General features: G+C 40.2%; 9 non-coding genes across 9 annotated transcripts; all 9 read left to right on the top strand.

The window, feature by feature from the left end:
- Window positions 1-525: 525 nt before the first annotated feature.
- Window positions 526-599, top strand: trnat-agu (transfer RNA threonine (anticodon AGU)). Its single transcript has one exon. It is a non-coding gene; the product is annotated as a tRNA-Thr (tRNA).
- A 1,593-nt stretch (window positions 600-2,192) lies between these two features.
- On the top strand, window positions 2,193-2,266 carry trnat-agu (transfer RNA threonine (anticodon AGU)). The gene has a single exon. It is a non-coding gene; the product is annotated as a tRNA-Thr (tRNA).
- A 3,254-nt stretch (window positions 2,267-5,520) lies between these two features.
- Window positions 5,521-5,594, top strand: trnat-agu (transfer RNA threonine (anticodon AGU)). Its single transcript has one exon. It is a non-coding gene; the product is annotated as a tRNA-Thr (tRNA).
- Window positions 5,595-8,846: 3,252 nt separating this feature from the next.
- trnat-agu (transfer RNA threonine (anticodon AGU)) lies at window positions 8,847-8,920 on the top strand. The gene has a single exon. It is a non-coding gene; the product is annotated as a tRNA-Thr (tRNA).
- A 3,254-nt stretch (window positions 8,921-12,174) lies between these two features.
- trnat-agu (transfer RNA threonine (anticodon AGU)) lies at window positions 12,175-12,248 on the top strand. The gene has a single exon. It is a non-coding gene; the product is annotated as a tRNA-Thr (tRNA).
- Window positions 12,249-15,500: 3,252 nt separating this feature from the next.
- On the top strand, window positions 15,501-15,574 carry trnat-agu (transfer RNA threonine (anticodon AGU)). Its single transcript has one exon. It is a non-coding gene; the product is annotated as a tRNA-Thr (tRNA).
- A 1,591-nt stretch (window positions 15,575-17,165) lies between these two features.
- Window positions 17,166-17,239, top strand: trnat-agu (transfer RNA threonine (anticodon AGU)). The gene has a single exon. It is a non-coding gene; the product is annotated as a tRNA-Thr (tRNA).
- Window positions 17,240-18,822: 1,583 nt separating this feature from the next.
- trnai-aau (transfer RNA isoleucine (anticodon AAU)) lies at window positions 18,823-18,896 on the top strand. Its single transcript has one exon. It is a non-coding gene; the product is annotated as a tRNA-Ile (tRNA).
- Window positions 18,897-20,488: 1,592 nt separating this feature from the next.
- Window positions 20,489-20,562, top strand: trnat-agu (transfer RNA threonine (anticodon AGU)). Its single transcript has one exon. It is a non-coding gene; the product is annotated as a tRNA-Thr (tRNA).
- Window positions 20,563-27,244: the final 6,682 nt, after the last annotated feature.

The raw sequence follows: 27,244 nt of genomic DNA, 5'->3' as shown, positions 1-27,244 counted from the left end.
CCAAGCTGCAAGACATGCTTGCAAGTGTGGAACAGATTTCAATTGTTTTGATTAAACATCAGTATTGTTGATTTCTCCTGCTGATTTTAAGAGTGCAAATTAAAATATTCATCGGCACTGGGCTTTTGAAACTGAAAAATTGCAGTTATTTCTGAAAGTTATTAATTTAAAAGCAGTTCTGCAGGAAAGAAGTATACAAACAGGAAATATTTTGCGAATTGGGAAATTTTCAGATTTTCAGTTAATGTAAAAACCCTCTCCTGGTCTTGTCCTGCATTATACCACTGTAGTTTTGTGGTCATGTTTAATTACTTCCAATTCACAAAATATTTCCTGTTTGTTTACTTCTCCCTGCAGAATGCGATAATCTAATAACTTTCAGAAATAACTGCAATTTTTGCAGTTTCAAAAGTCCAGTGCCAATGAAATTTGCACTCTCAAAGTCAGCATGAGAAATCAACAATACTGAGCGGTAATCAAAATAATGGAAATCTGCTCCAAACTTGCAGAGCTGGTGTGCAAGTAGGCGCTGTGGCTTAGATGGTTAAAGCGCCTGTCTAGTAAACAGGAGATCCTGAGTTCAAATCTCAGCAGTGCCTTTATACCTTTACGTCAAAACAAGTCACCTGTTGTGAAAAGCTCCCAATTTAATGGTGAATGCAGAGATTATTTGCAACATCTCCATGGCACTACCCTTGAAGATGCTCTCCCTACTCTTATGTCGAACCTTTCATAGCTCCATTTTTCACGCAACTTCCATTTTCTCATCTTCTCCATCTCATCTACACCATTGCATTTACTCCTCACTTCAGCTCTGATTAAGGATCACACGGATTTGAAATGTTAACTCTGTGTCTGGCTCCACATATATCCTCTGAATTTTTGAGCTTCAATCCTATCATGTTTAGCTTCTCATGCAGATTTGCAACATCCGCAGCATTTTCTTTGAATGCATGACAGGATTTACCTCCGGTAATCCTGAAGGAACATTTTGAATGTTTTTTAGCGACATCTGTGAGCAACGATTGAATGATTAATTGATTTACTGTGACGAAGAGTGACCCGGACTCGAAATGTTAACTCGGTTCTCTCTTCACAGGTGGTGCCAGACCCGCTGAGATTTTCCATCATTTCCTGTTTTTCTTTCAGATTTTACATCCGCAGTAATTTGCTTTTATATTGAACGATTTATGTTGCTGCACGTTTGCAAGAACGACTCGGGCGGTATAAAGGATGGGGTTATTTTCCATGATAATGTGGTGCTGACAGATCTATTTATATCCTGAAACTTTGCGATTTGCATAATTCGCTAGTTTACTCGATGAATTTATTTACGTTCACACACTGCCACAACAAACACCAGATAATACCTTTCATTCCCTCTCTCAAAATACAATCTTTGTCTCTGTAGCTTCCCACTCAGATCTCACCGAACTAAACGTAATCTTCAAAGTCTTGAAGTCCCAGTGCAGGTCCCTGGGTAAACAGTTGTCACATCACAAGTCACTGGTCAAAAGCGAGTACAAGCTGAAGAATTTGAGAAAGGAAGCCAAAAGGAGGCTGCCGGTCTGCTTGCGAGGGAAATGTGCTGGTGAGGCTGAATTACCATTGAAGGAAATTCAAAATATACAATATGAGACATTGAAGTGAGCTATAAGACTGTGTTTGGAATGGGCCCTGGAAGCGCAGTCGGTAGGGCATCTGACTTTTAATCTGAAGGTCGATGGGTTTAAGTCCCTGCCTGGGCTTCAACTTTGTCTCAAGGCGTTTTTGTTCCCAATGAACGACAGGAAAAAAAAATAAAGAATGCAGGGTGATTTTGGGAAAGTGGATGAACCGTGACAACGTCGTGTTTGCCAAATTGCAATTGCCGTCGACAACTTTCAAGAATTTCTGCTAGATTTTCAGTTAATGTAAAAACTCTCTCCTGGTCTTGTCCTGCATTATACCCCTGTAGTTTTGTGGTCATGTTTAATTACTTCCAATTCACAAAATATTTCCTGTTTGTTTACTTCTCCCTGCAGAATGCTATAATCTAATAACTTTCAGAAATAACTGCAATTTTTGCAGTTTCAAAAGTCCAGTGCCAATGAAATTTGCACTCTCAAAGTCAGCATGAGAAATCAACAATACTGAGCGGTAATCAAAATAATGGAAATCTGCTCCAAACTTGCAGAGCTGGTGTGCCAGTAGGTGCTGTGGCTTAGATGGTTAAAGCGCCTGTTTAGTAAACAGGAGATCCTGAGTTCAAATCTCAGCAGCGCCTTTATACCTTCCTGTCAAAACAAGTAACCTGTTATGAAAAGCTCCCAATTTAATGGTGAATGCAGAGTTTATTGGCAACATCTCCATGGCACTAACCTTGAAGATGCTCTCCCTACTCTTATGTCAAACCTTTCATAGCTCCATTTTTCACGCTACTTCCATTTTCTCATCTACTCCATCTCATCTACTCCATTGCATTTACTCCTCACTTCAGCTCTGTTTAAGGATCACACGGATTTGAAATGTTAACTCTGTGTCTGGCTCCACATATATCCTCTGAATTTTTGAGCTTCAATCCTATCATGTTTAGCTTCTCATGCAGATTTGCAACATCCGCAGTATTTTCTTTGAATGCATGACAGGATTTACCTCCGGTAATCCTGAAGGAACATTTTGAATGTTTTTTAGCGACATCTGTGAGCAACGATTGAATGATTAATTGATTTACTGTGACGAAGAGTGACCCAGACTCGGAATGTTAACTCGGTTCTCTCTTCACAGGTGGTGCCAGACCCGCTGAGATTTTCCATCATTTCCTGTTTTTCTTTCAGATTTTACATCTGCAGTAATTTGCTTTTATATTGAACGATTTATGTTGCTGCACGTTTGCAAGAACGACTCGGGCGGGATAAAGGATGGGGTTATTTTCCATGATGATGTGGTGCTGACAGGTCTATTTATATCCTGAAACTTTGCGATTTGCATAATTTGCTAGTTTACTCGATGAATTTTGTTACGTTCACACACTGCCACAACAAACACCAGATGATATCTTTTATTCCCTCTCTCAAAATACAATCTTTGTCTCTGTAGCTTCCCACTCAGATCTCACCGAACTAAACGTAATCTTCAAAGTCTTGAAGTCCCAGTGCAGGTCCCTGGGTAAACAGTTGTCACATCACAAGTCACTGGTAAAAAGCGAGTACAAGCTGAAGAATTTGAGAAAGGAAGCCAAAGGGAGGCTGCCGGTCTGCTTGCGAGGGAAATGTGCTGGTGAGGCTGAATTACCATTGAAGGAAATTCAATATATACAATATGAGACATTGAAGTGAGCTATAAGACTGTGTTTGGAATGGGCCCTGGAAGCGCAGTCGGTAGAGCATCTGACTTTTAATCTGAAGGTCGATGGGTTTAAGTCCCTGCCTGGGCTTCAAGTTTGTCTCAAGGCGTTTTTGTTCGAAATGAACGACAGGAAAAAAAAATAAAGAATGCAGGGTGATTTTGGGAAAGTGGATGAACCGTGACAACGTCGTGTTTGCCGAATTGCAATTGCCGTCGACAACTTTCAAGAATTTCTGCTAGATTTTCAGTTAATGTAAAAACTCTCTCCTGGTCTTGTCCTGCATTATACCACTGTAGTTTTGTGGTCATGTTTAATTACTTCCAATTCACAAAATATTTCCTGTTTGTTTACTAGTCCCTGCTATAATCTAATAACTTTCAGAAATAACTGCAATTTTTGCAGTTTCAAAAGTCCAGTGCCAATGAAATTTGCACTCTCAAAGTCAGCATGAGAAATCAACAATACTGAGCGGTAATCAAAATAATGGAAATCTGCTCCAAACTTGCAGAGCTGGTGTGCAAGTAGGTGCTGTGGCTTAGATGGTAAAAGCGCCTGTCTAGTAAACAGGAGATGCTGACTTCAAATCTCAGCAGTGCATTTATTCCTTTACGTCAAAACAAGTAACCTGTTATGAAAAGCTCCCATTTAATGGTGAATGCAGAGTTTATTGGCAAAATCTCATAGGCACTAACTTTGAAGATGCCCTCCCTCCTCTTATGTCAAACCTTTCATAGCTCCATTTTTCACGCAACTTCCATTTTCTCATCTACTCCATCTCATCTACTCCATTGCATTTACTCCTCACTTCAGCTCTGATTAAGGATCACACGGATTTGAAATGTTAACTCTGTGTCTGGCTCCACATATATCCTCTGATTTTCTGAGCTTCAATCCTATCATGTTTAGCTTCTCATGCAGATTCGCAACATCCGCAGTATTTTCTTTGAATGTATGACAGGATTTACCTCCGGTAATCCTGAAGGAACATTTTGATTGTTTTTTAGCGACATCTGTGAGCAACGATTGAATGATTAATTGATTTACTGTGACGAAGAGTGACCCGGACTCGAAATGTTAACTCGGTTCTCTCTTCACAGGTGGTGCCAGACCCGCTGAGATTTTCCATCATTTCCTGTTTTTCTTTCAGATTTTACATCCGCAGTAATTTGCTTTTATATTGAACGATTTATGTTGCTGCACATTTGCAAGAACGACTCGGGCGGTATAAAGGATGGGGTTATTTTCCATGATAATGTGGTGCTGACAGATCTATTTATATCCTGAAACTTTGCGATTTGCATAATTTGCTAGTTTACTAGATGAATTTATTTACGTTCACACACTGCCACAACAAACACCAGATGATATCTTTTATTCCCTCTCTCAAAATACAATCTTTGTCTCTGGAGCTTCCCACTCAGATCTCACCGAACTAAACGTAATCTTCAAAGTCTTGAAGTCCCAGTGCAGGTCCCTGGGTAAACAGTTGTCACATCACAAGTCACTGGTAAAAAGCGAGTACAAGCTGAAGAATTTGAGAAAGGAAGCCAAAGGGAGGCTGCCGGTCTGCTTGCGAGGGAAATGTGCTGGTGAGGCTGAATTATCATTGAAGGAAATTCAAAATATACAATATGAGACTTTGAAGTGAGCTATAAGACTGCGTTTGGAATTGGCCCTGGAAGCGCAGTCGGGAGAGCATCTGACTTTTAATCTGAAGATCGATGGGTTTTTGAGTCCCTGCCTGGGCTTCAACTTTGTCTCAAGCCGTTTTTGTTCCCAATGAACGACAGGAAAAAAGAATAAAGAATGCAGGGTGATTTGGGGAAAGTGGATGAACTGTGACAACGTCGTGTTTGCCAAATTGCAATTGCCGTCGACAACTTTCAACAATTTCTGCTAGATTTTCAGTTAATGTAAAAACTCTCTCCTGGTCTTGTCCTGCATTATACCACTATAGTTTTGTGGTCATGTTTAATTACTTCCAATTCACAAAATATTTCCTGTTTGTTTACTAGTCCCTGCAGAATGCTATAATCTAATAACTTTCAGAATTAACTGCAATTTTTGCAGTTTCAAAAGTCCAGTGCCGATGAAATTTGCACTCTCAAAGTCAGCATGAGAAATCAACAATACTGAGCGGTAATCAAAATAATGGAAATCTGCTCCAAACTTGCAGAGCGAGTCTGCAAGTAGGTGCTGTGGCTTAAATGGTAAAAGCGCCTGTCTAGTAAACAGGAGATCCTGAGTTCAAATCTCAGCAGTGCCTTTATACCTTTACGTCTAAACAAGTAACCTGTTATGAAAAGCTCCCAGTTTAATGGTGGATGCAGAGTTTATTGGCAACATCTCCATGGCACTACCCTTGAAGATGCTCTCCCTACTCTTATGTCAAACCTTTCATAGCTCCATTTTTCACGCTACTTCCATTTTCCCATCTACTCCATCTCATCTACTCCATTGCATTTACTCCTCACTTCAGCTCTGTTTAAGGATCACACGGATTTGAAATGTTAACTCTGTGTCTGGCTCCACATATATCCTCTGAATTTTTGAGCTTCAATCCGATCATGTTTAGCTTCTCATGCAGATTTGCAACATCCGCAGTATTTTCTTTGAATGCATGACAGGATTTACCTCCGGTAATCCTGAAGGAACATTTTGAATGTTTTTTAGCGACATCTGTGAGCAACGATTGAATGATTAATTGATTTACTGTGACGAAGAGTGACCCGGACTCGAAATGTTAACTCGGTTCTCTCTTCACAGGTGGTGCCAGACCCGCTGAGATTTTCCATCATTTCCTGTTTTTCTTTCAGATTTAACATCCGCAGTAATTTGCTTTTATATTGAACGATTTATGTTGCTGCACGTTTGCAAGAACGACTCGGGCGGTATAAAGGATGGGGTTATTTTCCATGATAATGTGGTGCTGACAGATCTATTTATATCCTGAAACTTTGCGATTTGCATAATTTGCTAGTTTACTCGATGAATTTTGTTACGTTCACACACTGCCACAACAAACACCAGATGATATCTTTTATTCCCTCTCTCAAAATACAATCTTTGTCTCTGGAGCTTCCCACTCAGATCTCACCGAACTAAACGTAATCTTCAAAGTCTTGAAGTCCCAGTGCAGGTCCCTGGGTAAACAGTTGTCACATCACAAGTCACTGGTAAAAAGCGAGTACAAGCTGAAGAATTTGAGAAAGGAAGCCAAAGGGAGGCTGCCGGTCTGCTTGCGAGGGAAATGTGCTGGTGAGGCTGAATTACCATTGAAGGAAATTCAATATATACAATATGAGACATTGAAGTGAGCTATAAGACTGTGTTTGGAATGGGCCCTGGAAGCGCAGTCGGTAGAGCATCTGACTTTTAATCTGAAGGTCGATGGGTTTAAGTCCCTGCCTGGGCTTCAAGTTTGTCTCAAGGCGTTTTTGTTCGAAATGAACGACAGGAAAAAAAAATAAAGAATGCAGGGTGATTTTGGGAAAGTGGATGAACCGTGACAACGTCGTGTTTCCCGAATTGCAATTGCCGTCGACAACTTTCAAGAATTTCTGCTAGATTTTCAGTTAATGTAAAAACTCTCTCCTGGTCTTGTCCTGCATTATACCACTGTAGTTTTGTGGTCATGTTTAATTACTTCCAATTCACAAAATATTTCCTGTTTGTTTACTAGTCCCTGCTATAAACTAATAACTTTCAGAAATAACTGCAATTTTTGCAGTTTCAAAAGTCCAGTGCCAATGAAATTTGCACTCTCAAAGTCAGCATGAGAAATCAACAATACTGAGCGGTAATCAAAATAATGGAAATCTGCTCCAAACTTGCAGAGCTGGTGTGCAAGTAGGCGCTGTGGCTTAGATGGTAAAAGCGCCTGTCTAGTAAACAGGAGATGCTGACTTCAAATCTCAGCAGTGCATTTATTCCTTTACGTCAAAACAAGTAACCTGTTATGAAAAGCTCCCATTTAATGGTGAATGCAGAGTTTATTGGCAAAATCTCATAGGCACTAACTTTGAAGATGCCCTCCCTACTCTTATGTCAAACCTTTCATAGCTCCATTTTTCACGCAACTTCCATTTTCTCATCTACTCCATCTCATCTACTCCATTGCATTTACTCCTCACTTCAGCTCTGATTAAGGATCACACGGATTTGAAATGTTAACTCTGTGTCTGGCTCCACATATATCCTCTGAATTTCTGAGCTTCAATCCTATCATGTTTAGCTTCTCATGCAGATTCGCAACATCCGCAGTATTTTCTTTGAATGTATGACAGGATTTAGCTCCGGTAATCCTGAAGGAACATTTTGATTGTTTTTTAGCGACATCTGTGAGCAACGATTGAATGATTAATTGGTTTACTGTGACGAAGAGTGACCCGGACTCGAAATGTTAACTCGGTTCTCTCTTCACAGGTGGTGCCAGACCCGCTGAGATTTTCCATCATTTCCTGTTTTTCTTTCAGATTTTACATCCGCAGTAATTTGCTTTTATATTGAACGATTTATGTTGCTGCACGTTTGCAAGAACGACTCGGGCGCTATAAAGGATGGGGTTATTTTCCATGATAATGTGGTGCTGACAGATCTATTTATATCCTGAAACTTTGCGATTTGCATAATTTGCTAGTTTACTAGATGAATTTATTTACGTTCACACACTGCCACAACAAACACCAGATGATATCTTTTATTCCCTCTCTCAAAATACAATCTTTGTCTCTGGAGCTTCCCACTCAGATCTCACCGAACTAAACGTAATCTTCAAAGTCTTGAAGTCCCAGTGCAGGTCCCTGGGTAAACAGTTGTCACATCACAAGTCACTGGTAAAAAGCGAGTACAAGCTGAAGAATTTGAGAAAGGAAGCCAAAGGGAGGCTGCCGGTCTGCTTGCGAGGGAAATGTGCTGGTGAGGCTGAATTATCATTGAAGGAAATTCAAAATATACAATATGAGACTTTGAAGTGAGCTATAAGACTGCGTTTGGAATGGGCCCTGGAAGCGCAGTCGGTAGAGCATCTGACTTTTAATCTGAAGATTGATGGGTTTAAGTCCCTGCCTGGGCTTCAACTTTGTCTCAAGCCGTTTTTGTTCCCAATGAACGACAGGAAAAAAGAATAAAGAATGCAGGGTGATTTTGGGAAAGTGGATGAACTGTGACAACGTCATGTTTGCCAAATTGCAATTGGCGTCGACAACTTTCAAGAATTTCTGCTAGATTTTCAGTTAATGTAAAAACTCACTCCTGGTCTTGTCCTGCATTGTATCACAATAGTTTTGTGGTCATGTTTAATTACTTCAAATTCACAAGATATTTCCTGTTTGTTTACTTTTCCCTGCAGAATGCGATAATCTAATAACTTTCAGAAATAACAGCAATTTTTGCAGTTTCAAAAGTCCAGTGCCAATTAAATTTGCACTCTCAAAGGCAGCATGAGAAATCAACAATACTGAGCGGTAATCAAAATAATGGAAATCTGCTCCAAACTTGCAGAGCTGATGTGCAAGTAGGCGCTGTGGCTTAGGTGGTTAAAGCGCCTATCTAGTAAACAGGAGATCCTGAGTTCAAATCTCAGCAGTGCAGTTGTACCTTTACGTCAAAACAAGTGACCTGTTATGAAAAGCTCCCAATTTAATGGTGAATGCAGAGATTATTGGCAAAATCTCCATGGCACTAACCTTGAAAATGCCCACCATGCTCTAATGTCAAACCTTTCACAGCTCCATTTTTCACGCAACTTCCATTTTCTCATCTACTCCATCTCATCTACTCCATTGCATTTACTCCTCACTTCAGCTCTGATTAAGGATCACACGGATTTGAAATGTTAACGCTGTGTCTGGCTCCACATATATCCTCTCAATTTTTGAGCTTCAATTCGATCATGTTTAGCTTCTCATGCAAATTCGCAACATCCGCAGTATTTTCTTTGAATGCATGACAGGATTTACCTCCGGTAATCCTGAAGGAACATTTTGAATGTTTTTTAGCGACATCTGTGAGCAACGATTGAATGATTAATTGATTTACTGTGACGAAGAGTGACCCGGACTCGAAATGTTAACTCGGTTCTCTCTTCACAGGTGGTGCCAGACCCGCTGAGATTTTCCATCATTTCCTGTTTTTCTTTCAGATTTTAAATCCGCAGTAATTTGCTTTTATATTGAACGATTTATGTTGCTGCACGTTTGCAAGAACGACTCGGGCGGGATAAAGGATGGGGTTATTTTCCATGATGATGTGGTGCTGACAGGTCTATTTATATCCTGAAACTTTGCGATTTGCATAATTTGCTAGTTTACTCGATGAATTTTGTTACGTTCACACACTGCCACAACAAACACCAGATGATATCTTTTATTCCCTCTCTCAAAATACAATCTTTGTCTCTGGAGCTTCTCACTCAGATCTCACCGAACTAAACGTAATCTTCAAAGTCTTGAAGTCCCAGTGCAGGTCCCTGGGTAAACAGTTGTCACATCACAAGTCACTGGTAAAAAGCGAGTACAAGCTGAAGAATTTGAGAAAGGAAGCCAAAGGGAGGCTGCCGGTCTGCTTGCGAGGGAAATGTGCTGGTGAGGCTGAATTACCATTGAAGGAAATTCAATATATACAATATGAGACATTGAAGTGAGCTATAAGACTGTGTTTGGAATGGGCCCTGGAAGCGCAGTCGGTAGAGCATCTGACTTTTAATCTGAAGGTCGATGGGTTTAAGTCCCTGCCTGGGCTTCAAGTTTGTCTCAAGGCGTTTTTGTTCGAAATGAACGACAGGAAAAAAAAATAAAGAATGCAGGGTGATTTTGGGAAAGTGGATGAACCGTGACAACGTCGTGTTTGCCGAATTGCAATTGCCGTCGACAACTTTCAAGAATTTCTGCTAGATTTTCAGTTAATGTAAAAACTCTCTCCTGGTCTTGTCCTGCATTATACCACTGTAGTTTTGTGGTCATGTTTAATTACTTCCAATTCACAAAATATTTCCTGTTTGTTTACTAGTCCCTGCTATAATCTAATAACTTTCAGAAATAACTGCAATTTTTGCAGTTTCAAAAGTCCAGTGCCAATGAAATTTGCACTCTCAAAGTCAGCATGAGAAATCAACAATACTGAGCGGTAATCAAAATAATGGAAATCTGCTCCAAACTTGCAGAGCTGGTGTGCAAGTAGGCGCTGTGGCTTAGATGGTAAAAGCGCCTGTCTAATAAACAGGAGATGCTGACTTTAAATCTCAGCAGTGCATTTATTCCTTTACGTCAAAACAAGTAACCTGTTATGAAAAGCTCCCATTTAATGGTGAATGCAGAGTTTATTGGCAAAATCTCATAGGCACTAACTTTGAAGATGCCCTCCCTACTCTTATGTCAAACCTTTCATAGCTCCATTTTTCACGCTACTTCCATTTTCTCATCTACTCCATCTCATCTACTCCATTGCATTTACTCCTCACTTCAGCTCTGATTAAGGATCACACGGATTTGAAATGTTAACTCTGTGTCTGGCTCCACATATATCCTCTGATTTTCTGAGCTTCAATCCTATCATGTTTAGCTTCTCATGCAGATTCGCAACATCCGCAGTATTTTCTTTGAATGTATGACAGGATTTACCTCCGGTAATCCTGAAGGAACATTTTGAATGTTTTTTAGCGACATCTGTGAGCAACGATTGAATGATTAATTGATTTACTGTGACGAAGAGTGACCCGGACTCGAAATGTTAACTCGGTTCTCTCTTCACAGGTGGTGCCAGACCCGCTGAGATTTTCCATCATTTCCTGTTTTTCTTTCAGATTTTACATCCGCAGTAATTTGCTTTTATATTGAACGATTTATGTTGCTGCACGTTTGCAAGAACGACTCGGGCGGGATAAAGGATGGGGTTATTTTCCATGATGATGTGGTGCTGACAGATCTATTTATATCCTGAAACTTTGCGATTTGCATAATTTGCTAGTTTACTAGATGAATTTATTTACGTTCACACACTGCCACAACAAACACCAGATGATATCTTTTATTCCCTCTCTCAAAATACAATCTTTGTCTCTGGAGCTTCCCACTCAGATCTCACCGAACTAAACGTAATCTTCAAAGTCTTGAAGTCCCAGTGCAGGACCCTGGGTAAACAGTTGTCACATCACAAGTCACTGGTAAAAAGCGAGTACAAGCTGAAGAATTTGAGAAAGGAAGCCAAAGGGAGGCTGCCGGTCTGCTTGCGAGGGAAATGTGCTGGTGAGGCTGAATTATCATTGAAGGAAATTCAAAATATACAATATGAGACTTTGAAGTGAGCTATAAGACTGCGTTTGGAATGGGCCCTGGAAGCGCAGTCGGGAGAGCATCTGACTTTTAATCTGAAGATCGATGGGTTTTTGAGTCCCTGCCTGGGCTTCAACTTTGTCTCAAGCCGTTTTTGTTCCCAATGAACGACAGGAAAAAAGAATAAAGAATGCAGGGTGATTTTGGGAAAGTGGATGAACTGTGACAACGTCGTGTTTGCCAAATTGCAATTGCCGTCGACAACTTTCAACAATTTCTGCTAGATTTTCAGTTAATGTAAAAACTCTCTCCTGGTCTTGTCCTGCATTATACCACTATAGTTTTGTGGTCATGTTTAATTACTTCCAATTCACAAAATATTTCCTGTTTGTTTACTAGTCCCTGCAGAATGCTATAATCTAATAACTTTCAGAATTAACTGCAATTTTTGCAGTTTCAAAAGTCCAGTGCCGATGAAATTTGCACTCTCAAAGTCAGCATGAGAAATCAACAATACTGAGCGGTAATCAAAATAATGGAAATCTGCTCCAAACTTGCAGAGCGAGTCTGCAAGTAGGTGCTGTGGCTTAAATGGTAAAAGCGCCTGTCTAGTAAACAGGAGATCCTGAATTCAAATCTCAGCAGTGCCTTTATACCTTTACGTCTAAACAAGTAACCTGTTACGAAAAGCTCCCAGTTTAATGGTGGATGCGGAGTTTATTGGCAACATCTCCATGGCACTACCCTTGAAGATGCTCTCCCTACTCTTATGTCAAACCTTTCATAGCTCCATTTTTCACGCTACTTCCATTTTCTCATCTACTCCATCTCATCTACTCCATTGCATTTACTCCTCACTTCAGCTCTGTTTAAGGATCACACGGATTTGAAATGTTAACTCTGTGTCTGGCTCCACATATATCCTCTGAATTTTTGAGCTTCAATCCTATCATGTTTAGCTTCTCATGCAGATTTGCAACATCCGCAGTATTTTCTTTGAATGCATGACAGGATTTACCTCCGGTAATCCTGAAGGAACATTTTGAATGTTTTTTAGCGACATCTGTGAGCAACGATTGAATGATTAATTGATTTACTGTGACGAAGAGTGACCCGGACTCGAAATGTTAACTCGGTTCTCTCTTCACAGGTGGTGCCAGACCCGCTGAGATTTTCCATCATTTACTGTTTTTCTTTCAGATTTTACATCCGCAGTAATTTGCTTTTATATTGAACGATTTATGTTGCTGCACGTTTGCAAGAACGACTCGGGCGGTATAAAGGATGGGGTTATTTTCCATGATAATGTGGTGCTGACAGATCTATTTATATCCTGAAACTTTGCGATTTGCATAATTTGCTAGTTTACTCGATGAATTTTGTTACGTTCACACACTGCCACAACAAACACCAGATGATATCTTTTATTCCCTCTCTCAAAATACAATCTTTGTCTCTGTCGCTTCCCACTCAGATCTCACCGAACTAAACGTAATCTTCAAAGTCTTGAAGTCCCAGTGCAGATCCCTGGGTAAACAGTTGTCACATCACAAGTCACTGGTAAAAAGCGAGTACAAGCTGAAGAATTTGAGAAAGGAAGCCAAAGGGAGGCTGCCGGTCTGCTTGCGAGGGAAATGTGCTGGTGAGGCTGAATTACCATTGAAGGAAATTCAATATATACAATATGAGACATTGAAGTGAGCTATAAGACTGTGTTTGGAATGGGCCCTGGAAGCGCAGTCGGTAGAGCATCTGACTTTTAATCTGAAGGTCGATGGGTTTAAGTCCCTGCCTGGGCTTCAAGTTTGTCTCAAGGTGTTTTTGTTCGAAATGAACGACAGGAAAAAAAAATAAAGAATGCAGGGTGATTTTGGGAAAGTGGATGAACCGTGACAACGTCGTGTTTGCCGAATTGCAATTGCCGTCGACAACTTTCAAGAATTTCTGCTAGATTTTCAGTTAATGTAAAAACTCTCTCCTGGTCTTGTCCTGCATTATACCACTGTAGTTTTGTGGTCATGTTTAATTACTTCCAATTCACAAAATATTTCCTGTTTGTTTACTAGTCCCTGCTATAATCTAATAACTTTCAGAAATAACTGCAATTTTTGCAGTTTCAAAAGTCCAGTGCCAATGAAATTTGCACTCTCAAAGTCAGTATGAGAAATCAACAATACTGAGCGGTAATCAAAATAATGGAAATCTGCTCCAAACTTGCAGCGCTGGTGTGCAAGTAGGTGCTGTGGCTTAGATGGTAAAAGCGCCTGTCTAGTAAACAGGAGATGCTGACTTCAAATCTCAACAGTGCATTTATTCCTTTACGTCAAAACAAGTAACCTGTTATGAAAAGCTCCCATTTAATGGTGAATGCAGAGTTTATTGGCAAAATCTCATAGGCACTAACTTTGAAGATGCCCTCCCTCCTCTTATGTCAAACCTTTCATAGCTCCATTTTTCACGCAACTTCCATTTTCTCATCTACTCCATCTCATCTACTCCATTGCATTTACTCCTCACTTCAGCTCTGTTTAAGGATCACACGGATTTGAAATGTTAACTCTGTGTCTGGCTCCACATATATCCTCTGAATTTCTGAGCTTCAATCCTATCATGTTTAGCTTCTCATGCAGATTCGCAACATCCGCAGTATTTTCTTTGAATGTATGACAGGATTTACCTCCGGTAATCCTGAAGGAACATTTTGATTGTTTTTTAGCGACATCTGTGAGCAACGATTGAATGATTAATTGGTTTACTGTGACGAAGAGTGACCCGGACTCGAAATGTTAACTCGGTTCTCTCTTCACAGGTGGTGCCAGACCCGCTGAGATTTTCCATCATTTCCTGTTTTTCTTTCAGATTTTACATCCGCAGTAATTTGCTTTTATATTGAACGATTTATGTTGCTGCACGTTTGCAAGAACGACTCGGGCGCTATAAAGGATGGGGTTATTTTCCATGATAATGTGGTGCTGACAGATCTATTTATATCCTGAAACTTTGCGATTGGCATAATTTGCTAGTTTACTAGATGAATTTATTTACGTTCACACACTGCCACAACAAACACCAGATGATATCTTTTATTCCCTCTCTCAAAATACAATCTTTGTCTCTGGAGCTTCCCACTCAGATCTCACCGAACTAAACGTAATCTTCAAAGTCTTGAAGTCCCAGTGCAGGTCCCTGGGTAAACAGTTGTCACATCACAAGTCACTGGTAAAAAGCGAGTACAAGCTGAAGAATTTGAGAAAGGAAGCCAAAGGGAGGCTGCCGGTCTGCTTGCGAGGGAAATGTGCTGGTGAGGCTGAATTATCATTGAAGGAAATTCAAAATATACAATATGAGACTTTGAAGTGAGCTATAAGGCTGCGTTTGGAATTGGCCCTGGAAGCGCAGTCGGTAGAGCATCTGACTTTTAATCTGAAGATCGATGGGTTTAAGTCCCTGCCTGGGCTTCAACTTTGTCTCAAGCCGTTTTTGTTCCCAATGAACGACAGTAAAAAAGAATAAAGAATGCAGGGTGATTTTGGGAAAGTGGATGAACTGTGACAACGTCATGTTTGCCAAATTGCAATTGGCGTCGACAACTTTCAAGAATTTCTGCTAGATTTTCAGTTAATGTAAAAACTCACTCCTGGTCTTGTCCTGCATTGTATCACAATAGTTTTGTGGTCATGTTTAATTACTTCAAATTCACAAGATATTTCCTGTTTGTTTACTTTTCCCTGCAGAATGCGATAATCTAATAACTTTCAGAAATAACAGCAATTTTTGCAGTTTCAAAAGTCCAGTGCCAATTAAATTTGCACTCTCAAAGGCAGCATGAGAAATCAACAATACTGAGCGGTAATCAAAATAATGGAAATCTGCTCCAAACTTGCAGAGCTGATGTGCAAGTAGGCGCTGTGGCTTAGGTGGTTAAAGCGCCTATCTAGTAAACAGGAGATCCTGAGTTCAAATCTCAGCAGTGCAGTTGTACCTTTACGTCAAAACAAGTGACCTGTTATGAAAAGCTCCCAATTTAATGGTGAATGCAGAGTTTATTTGCAAAATCTCCATGGCACTAACCTTGAAAATGCCCACCATACTCTAATGTCAAACCTTTCACAGCTCCATTTTTCACGCAACTTCCATTTTCTCATCTACTCCATCTCATCTACTCCATTGCATTTACTCCTCACTTCAGCTCTGATTAAGGATCACACGGATTTGAAATGTTAACGCTGTGTCTGGCTCCACATATATCCTCTCAATTTTTGAGCTTCAATTCGATCATGTTTAGCTTCTCATGCAAATTCGCAACATCCGCAGTATTTTCTTTGAATGCATGACAGGATTTACCTCCGCTAATCCTGAAGGAACATTTTGAATGTTTTTTAGCGACATCTGTGAGCAACGATTGAATGATTAATTGATTTACTGTGACGAAGAGTGACCCAGACTCGAAATGTTAACTCGGTTCTCTCTTCACACATGGTGCCAGACCCGCTGAGATTTTCCATCATTTCCTGATTTTCTTTCAGATTTTACATCCGCAGTAATTTGCTTTTATATTGAACGATTTATGTTGCTGCACGTTTGCAAGAACGACTCGGGCGGGATAAAGGATGGAGTTATTTTCCATGATGATGTGGTGCTGACAGATCTATTTTTATCCTGAAACTTTGCGATTTGCATAATTTGCTAGTTTACTAGATGAATTTATTTACGTTCAGACTCTGCCATAACAAACACCAGATGATACCTTTTATTCCCTCTCTCAAAATACAATCTTTGTCTCTGTAGCCTCCCACTCAGATCTCACCGAACTAAACGTAATCTTCAAAGTCTTGAAGTCCCAGTGCAGGTCCCTGGGTAAACATTGTCACATCACAAGTCACTGGTAAAAAGCGAGAACAAGCTGAAGAATTTGAGAAAGGAAGCCAAAGGGAGGCTGCCGGTCTGCTTGCGAGGGAAATGTGCTGGTGAGGCTGAATTACCATTGAAGGAAATTCAAAATATACAATATGAGACTTTGAAGTGAGCAATAAGACTGCGTTTGGAATGGGCCCTGGAAGCGCAGTCGGTAGAGCATCTGACTTTTAATCTGAAGATCGATGGGTTTCAGTCCCTGCCTGGGCTTCAACTTTGTCTCAAGGCGTCTTTGTTCCCAATGAATGACAGGAAAAAAGAATAAAGAATGCAGGGTGATTTTGGGAAAGTGGATGAACTGTGACAACGTCGTGTTTGCCAAATTGCAATTGGCGTCGACAACTTTCAAGAATTTCTGCTAGATTTTCAGTTAATGTATAAACTCTCTCCTGGTCTTGTCCTGCATTGTATCACAATAGTTTTGTGGTCATGTTTAATTACTTCCAATTCACAAAATATTTCCTGTTTGTTTACTTCTCCCTGCAGAATGCTATAATCTAATAACTTTCAGAAATAACTGCAATTTTTGCAGTTTCAAAAGTCCAGTGCCAATGAAATTTGCACTCTCAAAGTCAGTATGAGAAATCAACAATACTGAGCGTAATCAAAATAATGGAAATCTGCTCCAAACTTGCAGAGCTGGTGTGCAAGTAGGCGCTGTGGCTTAGATGGTTAAAGCGCCTGTCTAGTAAACAGGAGATCCTGAGTTCAAATCTCAGCAGTGCCTTTATACCTTTCTGTCAAAACCAGGAACGTGTTATGAAAAGCTCCCAATTTAATGGTGAATGCAGAGTTTATTGGCAAAATCTCCATGGCACTTACCTTGAAGATGCCCTCCCTACTCTAATGTCAAACCTTTCATAGCTCCATTTTTCACGCAACTTCCATTTCCTCATCTACTCCATCTCATCTACTCCATTGCATTTACTCCTCACTTCAGCTCTGATTAAGGATCACACGGATTTGAAATGTTAACGCTGTGTCTGTCTCCACATATATCCTCTGAATTTTTGAGCTTCAATCCTATCATGTTTAGCTTCTCATGCAGATTCGCACCATCTGCAGTGTTTTCTTTGAATGCATGACAGGATTTACCTCCGGTAATCCTGAAGGAACTTTTTGAATGTTTTTTAGCGACATCTGTGAGCAACGATTGAATGATTAATTGATTTACTGTGACGAAGAGTGACCCGGACTCGAAATGCTAACTCGGTTCTCTCTTCACAGGTGGTGCCAGACCCGCTGAGATTTTCCAACATTTCCTGTTTTTCTTTCAGATTTTACATCCGCAGTAATTTGCTTTTATATTGAACGATTTATGTTGCTGCACGTTTGCAAGAACGACTCGGGCGGGATAAAGGATGGGGTTATTTTCCATGATGATGTGGTGCTGACAGATCTATTTTTATCCTGAAACTTTGCGATTTGCATAATTTGCTAGTTTACTAGATGAATTTATTTACGTTCACACACTGCGACAACAAACACCAGATGATACCTTTTATTCCCTCTCTCAAAATACAATCTTTGTCTCTGTAGCTTCCCACTCAGATCTCACGTAATCTTCAAAGAATTGAAGTCCCAGTGCAGGTCCCTGGGTAAACAGTTGTCACATCACAAGTCAGTGGTAAAAAGCGAGAACAAGCTGAAGAATTTGAGAAAGGAAGCCAAAGGGAGGCTGCCGGTCTGCTTGCGAGGGAAATGTGCTGGTGAGGCTGAATTACCATTGAAGGAAATTCAAAATATACAATATGAGACTTTGAAGTGAGCTATAAGACTGCGTTTGGAATGGGCCCTGGAAGCGCAGTCGGTAGAGCATCTGACTTTTAATCTGAAGATCGATGGGTTTAAGTCCCTGCCTGGGCTTCAACTTTGTCTCAAGCCATTTTTGTTCCCAATGAACGACAGGAAAAAAGAATAAAGAATGCAGGGTGATTTTGGGAAAGTGGATGAACTGTGACAATGTCATGTTTGCCAAATTGCAATTGGCGTCGACAACTTTCAAGAATTTCTGCTAGATTTTCAGTTAATGTATAAACTCTCTCCTGGTCTTGTCCTGCATTGTATCACAATAGTTTTGTGGTCATGTTTAATTACTTCAAATTCACAACATATTTCCTGTTTGTTTACTTTTCCCTGCAGAATGCCATAATCTAATAACTTTCAGAAATAACAGCAATTTTTGCAGTTTCAAAAGTCCAGTGCCAATGAAATTAGCACTCTCAAAGTCAGCATGAGAAATCAACAATACTGAGCGGTAATCAAAATAATGGAAATCTGCTCCAAACTTGCAGAGCTGATGTGCAAGTAGGCGCTGTGGCTTAGGTGGTTAAAGCGCCTATCTAATAAACAGGAGATCCTGAGTTCAAATCTCAGCAGTGCAGTTGTACCTTTACGTCAAAACAAGTGACCTGTTATGAAAAGCTCCCAATTTAATGGTGAATGCAGAGGTTATTGGCAAAATCTCCATGGCACTAACCTTGAAAATGCCCACCCTACTCTAATGTCAAACCTTTCACAGCTCCATTTTTCACGCAACTTCCATTTTCTCATCTACTCCATCTCATCTACTCCATTGCATTTACTCCTCACTTCAGCTCTGATTAAGGATCACACGGATTTGAAATGTTAACGCTGTGTCTGGCTCCACATATATCCTCTCAATTTTTGAGCTTCAATTCGATCATGTTTAGCTTCTCATGCAAATTCGCAACATCCGCAGTATTTTCTTTGAATGCATGACAGGATTTACCTCCGGTAATCCTGAAGGAACATTTTGAATGTTTTTTAGCGACATCTGTGAGCAACGATTGAATGATTAATTGATTTACTGTGACGAAGAGTGACCCGGACTCGAAATGTTAACTCGGTTCTCTCTTCACACATGGTGCCAGACCCGCTGAGATTTTCCATCATTTCCTGATTTTCTTTCAGATTTTACATCCGCAGTAATTTGCTTTTATATTGAACGATTTATGTTGCTGCACGTTTGCAAGAACGACTCGGGCGGTATAAAGGATGGGGTTATTTTCCATCATGATGTGGTGCTGACAGATCTATTTTTATCCTGAAACTTTGCGATTTGCATAATTTGCTAGTTTACTAGATGAATTTATTTACGTTCAGACTCTGCCATAACAAACACCAGATGATACCTTTTATTCCCTCTCTCAAAATACAATCTTTGTCTCTGTAGCCTCCCACTCAGATCTCACCGAACTAAACGTAATCTTCAAAGTCTTGAAGTCCCAGTGCAGGTCCCTGGGTAAACAGTTGTCACATCACAAGTCACTGGTAAAAAGCGAGAACAAGCTGAAGAATTTGAGAAAGGAAGCCAAAGGGAGGCTGCCGGTCTGCTTGCGAGGGAAATGTGCTGGTGAGGCTGAATTACCATTGAAGGAAATTCAAAATATACAATATGAGACTTTGAAGTGAGCTATAAGACTGCGTTTGGAATGGGCCCTGGAAGCGCAGTCGGTAGAGCATCTGACTTTTAATCTGAAGATCGATGGGTTTCAGTCCCTGCCTGGGCTTCAACTTTGTCTCAAGGCGTCTTTGTTCCCAATGAATGACAGGAAAAAAGAATAAAGAATGCAGGGTGATTTTGGGAAAGTGGATGAACTGTGACAACGTCGTGTTTGCCAAATTGCAATTGGCGTCGACAACTTTCAAGAATTTCTGCTAGATTTTCAGTTAATGTATAAACTCTCTCCTGGTCTTGTCCTGCATTGTATCACAATAGTTTTGTGGTCATGTTTAATTACTTCCAATTCACAAAATATTTCCTGTTTGTTTACTTCTCCCTGCAGAATGCTATAATCTAATAACTTTCAGAAATAACTGCAATTTTTGCGGTTTCAAAAGTCCAGTGCCAATGAAATTTGCACTCTCAAAGTCAGTATGAGAAATCAACAATACTGAGCGTAATCAAAATAATGGAAATCTGCTCCAAACTTGCAGAGCTGGTGTGCAAGTAGGCGCTGTGGCTTAGATGGTTAAAGCGCCTGTCTAGTAAACAGGAGATCCTGAGTTCAAATCTCAGCAGTGCCTTTATACCTTTCTGTCAAAGCCAGGAACGCGTTATGAAAAGCTCCCAATTTAATGGTGAATGCAGAGTTTATTGACAAAATCTCCATGGCACTTACCTTGAAGATGCCCTCCCTCCTCGAATGTCAAACCTTTCATAGCTCCATTTTTCACGCAACTTCCATTTCCTCATCTACTCCATCTCATCTACTCCATTGCATTTACTCCTCACTTCAGCTCTGATTAAGGATCACACGGATTTGAAATGTTAACGCTGTGTCTGGCTCCACATATATCCTCTGAATTTTTGAGCTTCAATCCTATCATGTTTAGCTTCTCATGCAGATTCGCACCATCTGCAGTATTTTCTTTGAATGCATGACAGGATTTACCTCCGGTAATCCTGAAGGAACATTTTGAATGTTTTTTAGCGACATCTGTGAGCAACGATTGAATGATTAATTGATTTACTGTGACGAAGAGTGACCCGGACTCGAAATGTTAACTCGGTTCTCTCTTCACAGGTGGTGCCAGACCCGCTGAGATTTTCCATCATTTCCTGTTTTTCTTTCAGATTTTACATCCGCAGTAATTTGCTTTTATATTGAACGATTTATGTTGCTGCACGTTTGCAAGAACGACTCGGGCGGGATAAAGGATGGGGTTATTTTCCATGATGATGTGGTGCTGACAGATCTATATATATCCTGAAACTTTGCGATTTGCATAATTTGCTAGTTTACTAGATGAATTTATTTACGTTCACACACTGCGACAACAAACACCAGATGATACCTTTTATTCCCTCTCTCAAAATACAATCTTTGTCTCTGTAGCTTCCCACTCAGATCTCACCGAACTAAACGTAATCTTCAAAGTCTTGAAGTCCCAGTGCAAGTCTCTGGGTAAACAGTTGTCACATCACAAGTCACTTGTAAAAAGCGAGAACAAGCTGAAGAATTTGAGAAAGGAAGCCAAAGGGAGGCTGCCGGTCTGCTTGCGAGGGAAATGTGCTGGTGAGGCTGAATTACCATTGAAGGAAATTCAAAATATACAATATGAGACTTTGAAGTGAGCTATAAGACTGCGTTTGGAATGGGCCCTGGAAGCGCAGTCGGTAGAGCATCTGACTTTTAATCTGAAGATCGATGGGTTTAAGTCCCTGCCTGGGCTTCAACTTTGTCTCAAGCCGTTTTTGTTCCCAATGAACGACAGGAAAAAAGAATAAAGAATGCAGGGTGATTTTGGGAAAGTGGATGAACTGTGACAATGTCATGTTTGCCAAATTGCAATTGGCGTCGACAACTTTCAAGAATTTCTGCTAGATTTTCAGTTAATGTATAAACTCTCTCCTGGTCTTGTCCTGCATTGTATCACAATAGTTTTGTGGTCATGTTTAATTACTTCAAATTCACAACATATTTCCTGTTTGTTTACTTTTCCCTGCAGAATGCTATAATCTAATAACTTTCAGAAATAACTGCAATTTTTGCAGTTTCAAAAGTCCAGTGCCAATGAAATTAGCACTCTCAAAGTCAGCATGAGAAATCAACAATACTGAGCGGTAATCAAAATAATGGAAATCTGCTCCAAACTTGCAGAGCTGATGGGCAAGTAGGCGCTGTGGCTTAGATGGTTAAAGCGCCTGTCTAGTAAACAGGAGATCCTGAGTTCAAATCTCCGCCGTGCATTTATACCTTTACGTCAAAACAAGTGACCTGTTATGAAAAGCTCCCAATTTAATGTTGAATGCAGAGTCTATTGGCCAAATCTCCATGGCACTAACCTTGAAGATGCCCTCCCTACTCTTATGTCAAACCTTTCATAGCTCCATTTTTCACGCAACTTCCATTTTCTCATCTACTCCATCTCATCTACTCCATTGCATTTACTCCTCACTTCAGCTCTGATTAAGGATCACACGGATTTGAAATGTTAACTCTGTGTCTGGCTCCACATATATCCTCTGAATTTTTGAGCTTCAATCCTATCCTGTTTAGCTTCTCATGCAGATTCGCAACATCCGCAGTATTTTCTTTGAATGTATGACAGGATTTACCTCCGGTAATCCTGAAGGAACATTTTGATTGTTTTTTAGCGACATCTGTGAGCAACGATTGAATGATTAATTGATTTACTGTGACGAAGAGTGACACGGACTCGAAATGTTAACTCGGTTCTCTCTTCACAGGTGGTGCCAGACCCGCTGAGATTTTCCATCATTTCCTGTTTTTCTTTCAGATTTTACATCCGCAGTAATTTGCTTTTAAATTGAACGATTTATGTTGCTGCACGTTTGCAAGAACGACTCGGGCGGGATAAAGGATGGGGTTATTTTCCATGATGATGTGGTGCTGACAGATCTATTTATATCCTGAAACTTTGCGATTTGCATAATTTGCTAGATTACTAGATGAATTTATTTACGTTCACACACTGCCACAACAAACACCAGATGATACCTTTTATTCCCTCTCTCAAAATACAATCTTTGTCTCTGTAGCTTCCCACTCAGATCTCACCGAACTAAACGTAATCTTCAAAGTCTTGAAGTCCCAGTGCAGGTCCCTGGGTAAACAGTTGTCACATCACAAGTCACTGGTAAAAAGCGAGTACAAGCTGAAGAATTTGAGACTGGAAGCCAAAGGGAGGCTGCCGGTCTGCTTGCGAGGGAAATGTGCTGGTGAGGCTGAATTACAATTGAAGGAAATTCAAATTATACAATATGAGACTTTGAAGTGAGCTATAAGACTGCGTTTGGAATGGGCCCTGGAAGAGCAGTCGGTAGAGCATCTGACTTTTAATCTGAAGATCGATGGGTTTAAGTCCCTGCCTGGGCTTCAACTTTGTCTCAAGGTGTTTTTGTTCCCAATGAACGACAGGAAAAAAAAGTAAAAAATGCAGGGTGATTTTGGGAAAGTGGATGAACCGTGACAACATCGTGTTTGCCAAATTGCAATTGCCGCCGACAACTTTCAAGAATTTTTGCTAGATTTTCAGTTAATGTCAAAACTCTCTCCTGGTCTTGTCCTGCATTATACCACTATAGTTTTGTGGTTATGTTTAATTACTTCCAATTCACAAAATATTTCCTGTTTGTTTACTAGTCCCTGCAGAATGCTATAATCTAATAACTTTCAGAAATAACAGCAATTTTTGCAGTTTCAAAAGTCCAGTGCCAATGAAATTTGCACTCTCAAAGTCAGCATGAGAAATCAACAATACTGAGCGGTAATCAAAATAATGGAAATCTGCTCCAAACTTGCAGAGCTGGTCTGCCAGTAGGTGCTGTGGCTTAGATGGTTAATGCGCCTGATTTGAACTCAGAACATCCTGAGTTCAAATCTCAGCAGTGCCTTTATACCTTTACGTCAAAACAAGTAACCTGTTATGAAAAGCTCCCAATTTAATGGTGAATGCTGATTTTATTGGCAAAATCTCCATGGCACGAACCTTGAAGATGCTCTCCCTACTCTTATGTCAAACCTTTCATAGCTCCATTTTTCACGCAACTTCCATTTTCTCATCTACTCCATTGCATTTACTCCTCACTTCAGCTCTGATTAAGGATCACACGGATTTGAAATGTTAACTCTGTGTCTGGCTCCACATATATCCTCTGAATTTTTGAGCTTCAATCCTATCCTGTTTCGCTTCTCATGCAGATTCGCAACATCCGCAGTATTTTATTTGAATGCATGACAGGATTTACCTCCGGTAATCCTGAAGGAACATTTTGAATGTTTTTTAGCGACATCTGTGAGCAACGATTGAATGATTAATTGATTTACTGTGACGAAGAGTGACCCGGACTCGAAATGTTAACTCGGTTCTGTCTTCACAGGTGGTGCCAGACCCGCTGAGATTTTCCATCATTTCCTGTTTTTCCTTCAGATTTTACATCCGAGTAATTTGCTTTTATATTGAACGATTTATGTTGCTGCACCTTTGCAAGAACGACTCGGGCGGGATAAAGGATGGGTTTATTTTCCATGATGATGTTGTGCTGACAGATCTATTTATATCCTGAAACTTTGCGATTTGCATGATTTGCTAGATTACTAGATGAATTTATTTACGTTCACACTCTGCCACAACAAACACCAGATGATACCTTTTATTCCCTCTCTCAAAATACAATCTTTGTCTCTGTAGCTTCCCACTCAGATCTCACCGAACTAAACGTAATCTTCAAAGTCTTGAAGTCCCAGTGCAGGTCCCTGGGTAAACAGTTGTCACATCACAAGTCACTGGTAAAAAGCGAGTACAAGCTGAAGTATTTGAGAAAGGAAGCCAAAGGGAGGCTGCCGGTCTGCTTGCGAGGGAAATGTGCTGGTGAGGCTGAATTACAATTGAAGGAAATTCAAATTATACAATATGAGACTTTGAAGTGAGCTATAAGACTGCGTTTGGAATGGGCCCTGGAAGCGCAGTCGGTAGAGCATCTGACTTTTAATCTGAAGATCGATGGGTTTAAGTCCCTGCCTGGGCATCAACTTTGTCTCAAGCCGTTTTTGTTCCCAATGAACGACAGGAAAAAAAAATAAAGAATGCAGGGTGATTTTGGGAAAGTGGATGAACCGTGACAACGTCGTGTTGTCAAATTGCAATTGCCGTCGACAAATTTCAAGAATTTTTGCTAGATATTCAGTTCATGTAAAAACTCTCTCCTGGTCTTGTCCTGCATTATAACACTATAGTTTTGTGGTCATGTTTAATTACTTCCATTTCACAAAATATTTCCTGTTTGTTTACTTCTTCCCTGCAGAATGCTATAATCTAATAACTTTCAGAAATAACTGCAATTTTTACAGTTTCAAAAGTCCAGTGCCGATGAATATTTTAATTTGCACTCTGAAAGTCAGCATGAGAAATCAACAATACTGAGGTGTAATCAAAATAATGGAAATCTGTTCCAAACTTGCAGAGCAAATTTGCAAGTTGGTACTGTGGCTTAGATGGTTAAAGTGCCTGTCTAATAAACAGGCGATCCTGAGATCGAATCTCAGCAATGCCTTTACACCTTTACGTCAAAACAGGTAACCTGTGACGAAAAGCTCCCAATTTATTTGTGAATGCAGAATGTCTTGGCAAAATCTCCATGGCACTAACCTTGAAGGTGTTTTCTCTCCTCTTACGTCAAACCTTTCATAGCTCCATTTTTCACGCAACTTCCATTTTATCATCTAATCCATTGCATTTACTCCTCACTTCAGCTCTGATTAAGGATCACACGGATTTGAAATGTTAACTCTGTGTCTGGCTCCACATATATCCTCTGATTTTTTGAGCTTCAATCCTATCATGTTTAGCTTCTCCTGCAGATTCGCAACATCCGCAGTATTTTCTTTGAATGCATGACAGGATTTACCTCCGGTAATCCTGAAGGAACATTTTGAATGTTTTTTAGCGACATCTGTGAGCAACGATTGAATGATTAATTCATTTACTGTGACGAAGAGTAACCCAGACTCGAAATGTTAACTCGGTTCTCTCTTCACAGGTGGTACCAGACCCGCTGAGATTTTCCATCATTTCCTGTTTTTCTTTCAGATTTTACATCCGCAGTAATTTGCTTTTATATTGAACGATTTATGTTGCTGCACGTTTGCAAGAACGACTCGGGCGAAATAAAGTTTGGGGTTATTTTCCATGATGATGTGGTGCTGACAGATCTATTTATATCCTGAAACTTTGCGATTTGCATAATTTGCTAGTTTACTAGATGAATTTATTTACGTTCACACTCTGCCACAACAAACACCAGATGATACCTTTTATTCCCTCTCTGAAAATACAACCTTTGTCTCTGTAGCTTCCCACTCAGATCTCACCGAACTAAACGTAATCTTCAAAGTTTTGAAGTCTCAGTGCAGGTCCCTGAGTAAACAGTTGTCACATCACAAGTCACTGGTAAAAAGCGAGTATAAGCTGTAGAATTTGAGAAAGGAAGCCAAAGGGAGGCTGCCGGTCTGCTTGCGAGGGAAATGTGCTGGTGAGGCTGAATTACCATTGAAGGAAATTCAAAATATACAATATGAGACTTTGAAGTGAGCTATAAGACTGCGTTTGGAATGGGCCCTGGAAGCGCAGTCGGTAGAGCATCTGACTTTTAATCTGAAGATCGATGGGTTTAAGTCCCTGCCTGGGCTTCAACTTTGTCTCAAGGTGTTTTTGTTCCCAATGAACGACAGGAAAAAAGAATAAAGAATGCAGGGTGCTTTTGGGAAAGTGGATGAACCGTGACAACGTCGTGTTTGCCAAATTGCAACAGCCGTCCAGAATTTTCAAGAATTTTTGCTAGATTTTCAGTGAATGTAAAACTCTCTCCTTGTCTTGTCCTGCATTATACCACTGTAGTTTTCTGGCCATGTTTAATCACTTCCCAATTCACAAAATATTTCCTGTTTGTATACTTCTTTCCTGCAGAACTGCTTTTAAATTAATAACTTTCAGAAATAACTGCAATCTTTACAGTTTCAAAAGCCCAGTGACGATGAATATTTTAGTTTGCACTCTCAAAGTCAGCAGGAGAAATCAACAATACCGATGTTTAATCAAAACAATTGAAATCTGTTCTACACTTGCAAAGTTGTCTTGCAGATTGGTGCTGTGGCTTAGATGGTTAAAGCGCCTGTCTTGTAAACAGGAGATCCTGACTTCAAATTTAAGCAGTGCTTTCATGCCTTTAGGTCCAAGCAAGTAG

The sequence above is a fragment of the Scyliorhinus torazame genome, chromosome 4 (assembly GCF_047496885.1).
Source record: "Scyliorhinus torazame isolate Kashiwa2021f chromosome 4, sScyTor2.1, whole genome shotgun sequence".
Classification (NCBI taxonomy): domain Eukaryota; kingdom Metazoa; phylum Chordata; class Chondrichthyes; order Carcharhiniformes; family Scyliorhinidae; genus Scyliorhinus; species Scyliorhinus torazame.
Note: the sequence above shows the minus strand (reverse complement) of the source record. Positions and strands in the feature narration are given on the sequence as shown.